The sequence below is a fragment of the Halichoerus grypus genome, chromosome 9, assembly GCF_964656455.1.
Source record: "Halichoerus grypus chromosome 9, mHalGry1.hap1.1, whole genome shotgun sequence".
Classification (NCBI taxonomy): domain Eukaryota; kingdom Metazoa; phylum Chordata; class Mammalia; order Carnivora; family Phocidae; genus Halichoerus; species Halichoerus grypus.
Window position 1 is genome coordinate 128,552,263 of NC_135720.1, and position 10,666 is coordinate 128,562,928.

Here is a 10,666-nt window from a genome sequence, read left to right on the forward strand (position 1 = left end):
AACTTTTTTGAAATTTTCTATCCTGAAGTCATGCCCTAGGGTCCTTTCCTTCACTGTTGTGCGCAGCGGTTTGCTAAAAGGCCTCAGACTCTGTGTGCTTCTGGTCGCAGGAAAGATGTGAGGACCACATGATGATGAGCACTCTCTTTCCTGTAACCTGTAACCTAGAAAACAGACAGTGTGGTCAGCTATGAACCCCTGATTAATGACCTGAATCCTTCCATTCTGGTAATGTTGGTCACACACAGTGACCACAAATGGAGAAGCCAATAAGAGACACACCAATTATATCTTCCTTAAACCTGGGGACCATGTAGTCTAGGGAGCTTTCAGAAAGACCAGCAATTCATTCACAGATAGTAGTAACACGCAGGGACTAGATATAGAAATGCTGTCAATGGCCTTCCTTCTGGCTGAACATTAGTAAGCTATCACAACACACCAGGGTATTATGATACAAATTCCCTCTTCTTCAAGCTTGGACTCCTTTGCATACTGTCCACTGAATACTCATTTTTTTTTTAGCAGAGCTGAGGCTGAGCAAATGGTTGTGTTAGAACTGGTCAGAGGGCTGGGCAATCTCTGAGTTACCTGGAACCCCAGTGACTACTGATTTCTTCCCACCCTTACATGACTTCCTATAAAGATGGATAGTAGTACATCTTACTGGGCTAAGTTAACTGCCTTAGAAATAAAAAGAGAGTTTGTGAAGTTGGCCAAATTAACAAACTAAAACATAAGAAATTCAATCATTTTCTCGGAATATCTCTAAGAAATATAATGGGGGAAGCTCCCACTAACATGAAGTACACATGATAATCTGAATGAGAAATGTTCAAGATAAAATGCAAGGTGGGAAAAACAGTTTTAGCCTGTGTGACTAAGGTTTAATATTCTCTTTTATATGAAGAGGGCAATTATAAATCGATGAGAGGCAGTTTACAAAAGAGGGAGAGGAGGATGGGTAGGGGAGTTGGAGTTGAGGACAGACCACTTCACCGTTGCTGCCATAGAAATACCAGGAGAGAGAAAGAAGATGGTGCAGTGACAGATTTAGTATTATGTGTGAAACTCCCTAGTTAAAAGGGAACTTGACAAGACCCAATCTCCCCAACTCCTCAAACATTCTTTGTCTTAGAAAGACGGTGTGTTTCCAGTGCGGGGGGGGGGGGGTATTGTTGGGATCATCTCTCTTCCTCTACAAAATAAGTGTGTACAACACGTTTTATAAGAATTCATCGAGATGTAGGGTTTTTTATACCCCAGCAATTCTCAGAGTATGTATGTTCCCTGGAAAAGCATCAGCACCCACCTGGGAACTTACTGGAAATGCAAATTCTCAGGTTCCATCCTAGATTTATAGAATTAGAGACCCTAGGGGTATGAGGAGAGCCATGTTTGTTTACCTAGCCAGCCAGGTGATACTATGATGCATGCTGACCTCTGAGAACTGCTGTCATGGCTAACATTTTCCTTTATTGTTTCATGAGAAATTCAAACAAATAGCTTATGTGTTTCAATCCATATTGTGGATGTTGTCATATTTGTTAAAATGCTAGTAACATATTACATCTACAAACGAAATCTCTAATGTACTAAATTTCAGTAATTCATTAAGTAAAAGATGAACAGAGGTGGATCAAGGAGAGAGTGGTTCTGGGTTGGTTGGTGAGTCTGTTTGTTTTTTAAAGAAAAAGAGCCCATGGAAGGGCAAACAACAAAGCGAGAAAACATGCCAATTCATAAAAGGTCCCCCAAAACATGGTTTGTTCAGGGAAACTCCACAAGTTCCAGTGACTTATTTCAGTCCCTCTGTCTTTCTCTTCACTGACTCTCCAGGTGTCCCTGGACCCATGGCCCAAGGCATCTCAGATATGAGTCTTAGACCCATGAAGTGGATTTTCCAGGAAAATATTCATAAAGGTTGCCATGGGAACACTTTCTCTCTCTCTCTCTCTCTTTTTTTTTTTTTTTGTCCCTCATTGGGACTACATTTTTGCCATTAGAATGAAGGGAGGGGATGGAATGGCATTTAGAAAGAGAGTGTCTAGCTAGAGTAATTGTGTCTGGGTCACAGAGTGAGTGGTCAAAAATTAATAGCTCTGAAAACATGCCCGCAGATCTGCAGTAATTATTTCGTCTTAGAGATTTAGAGTTTTAGGACTCTAAGGAGCTTTGGAAATCCTCTAATCTCCCTCATTTTATAGACATGGGAACAGAGAGACTAAATGACAAGCCAGTGAGAGGCAGAACTGGGAACAGAATGTGGCCATCCTAACTTTGAGTCTAGGGTTTTGTCCCTATCACCCGCTTCCCCTTAAATCTAGTTTTTTGTAGTGATAATTACATAGAATCTAGAAATCTTAGAGGTTCTAGGAGATCACTTTAAGTGTTAACATTTGACCAGCCTTCCCCACTCACATACGTATTTGTTTGATGCAGGACCATTTACAAAATTCTTTGGCATGTTTTGTCTTCTTGGCTCATGCATCATCCTTAATGTACATGCAGGTATGAGAATGACCTTCTATTTGTGAACCACAACAGAGATTCACTCTGGTTTTGTTCTCAGTCACCTTCAAGGCAACAGTCTGTGGAAAGCCCTTCCTCCCCCCTCCCTTTTCCTCTCTGTGCCAGAACACGGAACCCATCTCTGTCAGTGTTTTTCACAGCTTAGTCTACACAGAATGCCACCGTGTGACAAGGTCTCACTGGTCCTTAATGAGAAGAAAAAAAACCAGTGTAGCAAGTTTTTCTTAAAGCTAGATTTCTTAGCTATGAAGTACTATCCTTTCTTTGAAATTAAGTTCTTCCTCTTTCGTTTTTATACTAAGATGCTCTATTTAAAAACGAAGTGATGGGAACGGATGATGGAAAATCCAAAAGTAATAAAACCGGCAAACAAATAAATAATAAAACAAAAAGTTGGCCATTATAGATTTCACTTTAAAAACATTCTTTTAATCCATGAAATCAAAATAGCTGTGAGAACAACGTCTCTAGGCCATTGCTCTTTTCCAAAGTGCTCATTGGAGAGCCTGGTTGGCAAAGTCAGTTAGGTGTCAGACTCTTGGTTTTGGTTCAGGTTGTGACCTCAGGGTCGTGGGATCAAGCCCCGCCTTAGGTTCTGTGCTCAGTGTGGAGTCTACTTGGAACTCTCTCCGACGCCGCCCTTTGCCCTTCCCTGCCGCCCCCCATGTTCTCACTCTAAATAAATAAATAAATAAATAAATAAACAAACAAACAAACCTATCTATCTTTAAAAAAAAGTGCTTGTTAACCATCTGTGATGAAAAGCCAGTTTTTTTTTCTCTCCAACCAGCTGTGGAGTGATGTCTTTATAAAAGACAATGAATAAATTAGAAAAATAAAATGCTGCTTGGATGCCACAGAGATATCAGATTGTTATACGAGTTTCAAAAGCTGCTCATTTTCTTCATTAACCTTGCAGCAGACTGATGAAGCATCAGCAGACCAGCTCCAGTCTGCAGAGCACATTTTCAGGACACTAAATGTTTCATTTACAACATCACACTCTTTCCAACACCACGCCCTGCAAAGGTGTGATGGGCTAAGGGGTTCTATGGTCCAATCCATTCAGGAAATGTTCAGCGTCTTTCATCTGGTTATATGGGGAATAGTATTGCAGTATTTCTTTATCTTTTTTTTTTTTAAGATTTTATTTATTTATTGGTCAGAGAGAGAGAGAGAGCACACAAGCAGGGGGAGGGGCAGAGGGAGAAGCAGGCTCCCCGATGAGCAGGGAGCCCGATGCGGGACTTGATCCCAGGACCCCGGAATCATGACCCAAGCTGAAGGCAGATGCTTAACCTAATGAGCTACCCAGGCGTCCCAGTATTTCTTGAACTTATTTGGCCACAGAACCACCATTCCCTTTTTTGGTAGTTCATCTTTTTTTTTTTTTAAGATTTTATTTTTATTGTTTTTAAAATTATATTTAATTTTTTAAGAAACTGCCAAACAGTTTTCCAAAGGGATTGCACCACTGTACATTCTCACCTCCAACATGGGGCTCGAACTCACGATCTCTAGATCAAGAGTGCCATGCTCTTCTGATTGAGCCAGACAGGTGCCCCAAGTATCTTTTTCAATGTCTTTCTCTTAACTCTACTGTTCCATAGATCACAGTTTGGGAAGTAGTGCTCTGAAACACAGCATATGTCCGTGACTTGGAAGAGACCACTAATGTCACCTTCCTCATGCTAACTTTCCATTTGGAACTCCAAAATGAGCCATACTGGAAATGTGTGGATGTGTTGGTGTGCCCACACTTCTTCCCATGACTGCACTTCATTAAGAAGCAAAATTAGTCCAGTGTTTTCCTCTCCCTGTGCCAACGGATATCACTTCTGAACCTTGCCTCATTCCTATGACCTCCACCTGCTGTTTCAGTGAAACTCCTGAGCCTTGATACTGTTACAGAACTGGACTGGATCGCCCGACGGAAGAACCACATGGCACTCGGAGATCTTGGAGGACAGGAGGTTTATTTAACGCCGGCGGGCTCAGAGGAGAGTGGTATCCAAAGGTCTGAGCCGCGAGCACAAGGTGGGTAATTTATACACTTCTACTTCCGCATACTTGGCACTTTCCGCATGTGTGCAAAGCGGGGCAGGGAGAAGAACCCGGAAGAGCCCCGGGGCAAGGACTGGGACTCTCTTGCTGGCTGGGTTGGCCATCTTAGGACACAGATTTTCCTTATCAGTACCTTTCGCCTTTCTTTAATTAGCTCAACTAGCCCCTTCCTGTAGCCGTTTTCCCTCATCCTTTCCTCCTATGCCCGTGAATTCACCACTTGGTTTGCAGGTAAAGCCATCTTTATCCTTCAAATTCTTCCTTTACCCTGTCGCCAGAGCCTTCTTTTAAAGCCACAAATCCAAGCATGCCACGCCTCTGCTTACAACTCTTCCCTACCTTCTCAGTAGAGTCCTGTGACAAGGGACGAGAGCATCCTAGCCCTGTGCCTCCCAACCCTGAACCACCACCACCGCCCCCACAGCCACTGTGTGCTCAGAACCCGGGAGCGCTTCAGGCATGTTTTCCCATAGGGTAGGATGGCAGCTAAAGGAGTAAGAGAGTTGAAAAAAGGCTGGAGGAGAACAGGACATTGTGAGATCAGGCTTCTCAAGGGACTGGCAGCATGACCTGTGGGGTACCCTAGGTTTCTGTCAAGGTGAACAGTTGTGGGGAGGAAGAAAGGAATGTGTGGCTTCTAAAGTTCTAGCTTGGACAGAGGAGGTACTCAACAAGAAGGGACAAGAAGAAAAGGAGTAGGTTCCTTGGGAAGGATGTATTGACTGCAGATCCACTGGGAGAAGGGAAATCCTTCACTTCCAAAACTTCTAATGATACACATAGCATAACTGTAGTGAGGTCATGAAGGATGGTCATAGCGGCCATGAAGCTATGGATGACTTTAAGGAAATCCCCTCACAATGAACTGAGTCATCCAAACCCTTGTTTCTTGACTATACAAAGATGGTTAGGTGCAGAAAAAAAAAAAAAAAGGTACAATTTGAGACCATAAAAAATAAAATCCACCACATTGCATAGAGATTTATTTCTACATCTTGATCTCATTATAACTTCCATAGTACTCTGTACGTCTCTGGGACATGCATTATATTTTATCTTGTATTTTAGCAGTTTGGGAAGTTTCTTTAAGTTTATGAGCCTCTCCAGGTATGACCAGATGCCTGATTCATGCTGCAAATCTGAAGTGGGATGTCTAATATTTGTTTATTGAATAAATTAGTGCTATAAGTTTCTGTAACTTCTCAGTTTGAAACTTGCATTCTCCCACAAAATTCTCTTTCAGATTCAACCCTGTTGCTCATGCAAATGAATGCAGTTGATAGATTCCCTTGCAATGACCTTTTCATTGAAAAGCGAAGAAAGAGCATATCTTACATAATAAGCACTCATTTTAGAGAGTCCAAAGAATCTAAAATGGTTTCCTTCTCAGGAATGTAAAATGTTTTCCTTTGGGTTATTGTTTTCTTTTGTGTTTTTTAAATATTTTGTCAGAGAGAGAGAGAGAGAGTGATCGCACAAGCTAGAGCAGCGGCAGATAGAGGGAGAAGCAGGCTCCCTGCTGAGCAAGGAGCCCAATGTGAGACTCAATCCCAGGACCCTGGGATCATGACCTGAGCCAAAGGCAGACACTTAACTGACTGAACCGCCCAGGCATCCCTTACTTTGTGTTTCTTGATGTCTTGTTCATTCGTGGTCACTGTTAAGATATGAGTGTCTATGGACCCGGTTACTTACAGGATCTATAAATCTTCCAGCATGTTTGCTAACAAGTTTGAGCTGGAGTCATATCCATAGGAATGCCTAGAATTGAGGATTCATGAGAGCCCTAAATCATAGTGAAGTCCCAGTGGAACCAGATTGGTATTTGCTCCTAAATTATGAGCTACTTTAAAGAATATCCTACAAATAAGAATATACTACAAATATGAATATACTGCAATAGGAAAACCAATAATTCTCATTTTGGAATACATGCCCTATTTTCATCCTAGATCTTGCCTAAAACATATTGCAGACCTATGACCAGTCTGTGAACTTGCAGTAAGAATATCCTCAAGTCACTCTGAAGGCAGATGACATTGGAACAAATTTCAATCTTCTGCACTTGGCACCTTGTCGCAAGTGGCTGTTTCCTAGTCCATTTAATCAAAGTCCTTACGCATTTTGTGGGTTGCCCCAATGAAGGAGATAAAACTAAGTACCTTTCCCCATCTTTCCGAGAGGAGGGTCCAGCTATTTCATACATAGAAAGTCACCGTAAAGCTAAGCAAGATCCTTCTTGTGCCAAAAATCATTAAAGGATTAAACATGCATGGAATTATAGGCCAAGAGCATTGTTCTCCCAGGAGAAAGGTGCAACCAAACCCCTTGAATTTTGTGAGCTTTGTGAAAATTGGTCTCACTTCTTAGCGGAAGCATTGGTTACCAAGAAGAAAGACAGTGGAACTGGCTTTTGAGGTGGCAGTGGTCTTTGTCCTCCCTGGCCAGATGGCACCTTGGGGAATGTGCTAGTGAGCTAAGAACACTGATTGCCAAAAGCCCTATTACTTGGAGCTCAGGCCTCTTTGTACAAGATGCCCTGGTAACAGAATGTAACTCCCAGCCTTCAGAACCTGCTGCATTCATATAAGCATTATCTGCAATGGCCAAAACATGGAAGCAACCCAAGTGTCCATTGATGGATGAAGGGATAAACAAACTCTGGTGTATACATAACAATGGAATATTTCTCAGCCATAAAAAAGAAAGATCTTGCCATTTGCAACAACATGGATGGACCCTGAGGGCATTATGCTAAGGGAAATAAGCGAGACACAAAAGATGACATATTATATGATTCCATTTATATGAAATACCCAAAAGAGGCAAATCCACAGAGACGGAAAGTAGAACCATGGTTTCTGGGGGGCTGGAAGGAGTAGGAAATGTGGAGGTATTGTTCACTGGGTACAGAATGTCAGTTTTGCAGGTTGAAAGAGTTCTGGAGACAAATGGTGGTGATGGTGGCACATCAATATGAATGTATTTAATATCACTGAACTGTACCTTAAAAATGGTTATGATAGTAAATTTTACATTATGTGTATTTTACCAGCAAAAAAAAAAATTTTTTTTTTTAACCCTGCTGCAAAAGTGTTCTATTCCAGCACCTGTGAGGGCAGCCACTGCAGGAAGGTCAGCTCCCACCACCCCACCTGGGCCAGATCTTCACTAGTGTGGGTGGGTGCTTTGCCACCCTGCAACCCAAATCTTTACCTTTCTCTGGAGTTGAGAGCCCAAAATTTACCCTCCAGTAATAGCAGTAAATTCATATAGTTATCCATCTCCCCTCTCCCACCTCTAAATCCCTCCAGGGGAAGTACATGGGGCTCAAGCATTGCTTGATTGAACGTGGCATTTATTAATAGAGGTAAAACTAAGAACAGTCCATTACAAATTTGGTAATTTTGGAACACCTATTTGGCATGCAAGGTGAATAATCAAGTAAGCAGTAAGATAAAGATACACGTAATGTGGAGCTCAAAAGAAAGGTCTGTGCTGCAAACATAAATGTGGCTTCTTGCCCAGAATGCATAGAGTGGAATAGGAGTGGATGAGTTTACCCTGAGAAAAATGTAAGACAGAACATGCAGCCCTCGGAGGTTGTTAACTAGCAGAATGAAAATGGAGACCACCACCCAAGTCTTTCTAACCTGCCCACATGGGATGACCAAATTAAGAACTTGATTTAAATTTGGACACACTGGGTTGCAATGAGGGAAACTGAACCAACAATGGAATTGTATGGGAAACTTAATGATTCCTGAAAATGATAGGGTACAAAAATCAAAAACTAGAGAGTACACACCACCTGACTCTCTCCCGCTAGCATGACTACTTGCTTCTCTCTGTAAATTAACTTTATCCCAGAATAGGAGACATTGCTGCAGCAGCTCCTGGGCCCCATCTCTCCTAGCTTCACCACCAGAGGGCTGAGTGTCTTCAAAAATTTGAGCGAAGATTTGATGGTTCAACTAGGTCATGAGATCATTCTGGCCAATCTACTGAGGCAGGTACTGTGGCTTAGGCTGTATCAGAGCCCAGGAATAGAACAGTCATCAGCTGTGATCAAGAAGAAGGGTCACTGAGTGTCCACAATAGCCAAACTATGGGAAGAGCCCAGATGTCCATCCACAGATGACTGGATAAAGAAGATGTGGTGTGTGTATATATATGTACAATGGAATATTACACAGCCATCAAAAATGAAATCTTGACATTTGCAATGACATGGATGGAACTAGAGGGTATTATACTAAGCGAAATAAGTCAATCAGAGAAAGACAATTATCATATGATCTCACTGACATGTGGAATTTAAGAAACAAGGCAGAGGATCATAGGGGAAGAGAGGAAAAAATGAAACAAGATGAAACCAGAGAGGGAGACAAACCATAAGAGACTTTAATCTCAGGGAACAAACTGAGGGGTGCTGGAGGGGGGACAGGGTGGCTGAGTGATGGACATTAGGGAGGGTATGTGTTGTGGTGAGCGTTGTGTGTTATGTAAGACTGATGAATCACACACCTGTACCCCTGAAACAAATAATACATTATATGTTAATATTAAAAAGAAGAAGGGCCATTGAGGATAGAAAAGACCTCACCAGAATCCCAAGATTTGAATACCAACTGACTAGTGCAGTCCGTTAAGCATCTGACTCTTGGTTTCACCTCAGGACATGATCTCAGGATCGTGGGACTGAGCCCTGTGTTGGGCTCTGCGCTCAGTATGGAGTCTGCTTGAGATTCTTTCTTCTTCTCCCTCTGCCCCTCCCGCTCATGCACGCTCTCTCTCTCTTTTGTTCTCTTTCTCTCAAATAAATAAATAAATCTTAAAAAAAAAAAGAAGAATCCCAAGATTTGAGTCAGAAAAGCATCTCCTAGAAAAGATAGGCTGACAGACAAAACCAAGTGCCAACTATACAACATGCAGACTGTTGAGGCAGAAGCCTGTTTACCGAAGGCACAGTGGATAAAGGAAGTAGTGATGCCAGCCACATCCCCTCTCCCTCTTGTTTTTAAGACAGGTCACATCTCAGTAACTCTAGGACTCTTGCTGGCCTGCAGATTCCTGCTGAAACCCCAATGGAGTTCACTCAAGGAAAACTGAAGCACACCATTAGGTCTCAAAGCACCCTACACCAATCAATGTACAGTACCACAGGCCCACCCCGCAGTCAGTTCACAGCACTTCCATCATAAGGAAGAGCCTAATCCTCCCAGTCCCCATCTCCACGAAGGCTACTCGATCAGAAGCAAGGGTCCATAGGTCCACACAATCCTAAAGTTGCCTCATCAGACACTGGGGATCCATCTTATTGGCCCAATGGTTTTCTTGTTCTTCAGCAAAACATCGTAGTACCAGAAATTAAAACATTTTTCCAAGTAGTGGTCATCAGTCAGTGGTGAGCACAAGGTTCCATCTTTGGTTTTCTTAGCTCTCTGCTTGCAGCACAGAAATACTTCCTGCCCTTGCTCTCGGGTGCTCATCTGCATGGACACAAGAACCACAAACAGAACTGCAAAGTCACTGTTGATTATCTATGACCCACATTGATCCACAACATAGGCCCAATGGGGGTTATCACAACCAATCAGGTCACTGTTAACTCTCAACAGAAGGACTTGAATAGGTCTGAGGACTTCACAGGGCCACACCAGCCAGTGACAGATGACCCGTTACCCAGAAATTTACTAGAGGCATCCAACTACACCAATGTCAACAGTGTAAACATCTGTGTTTTTGTCCATTTCTCTCTTGTTTAGAATGGAGAGCTCCTGCCCCTTTTTGCAGCTATCATTGGTCCCAATTGGCAGTAATCATTGCTTTTCATACTGCATTTGCCACTATCTGGTTTCTATCACGAGGAGTCCTCTGCTCACATTCGAATTTGTCCCCATCATCGCTAACCTGAAAATTCTGAAGAATCATTGATCTCCAATAGAGATATGTGGTCGTTCTTGCCTTCTCTGCCCCACAACCCAGCATTTGCTACCTCCCATTGTACCCTCGTCCCATTTGGTAATAGAGGATGTAAAGACATCCTCATGCTTAAGCCGGATGTTTA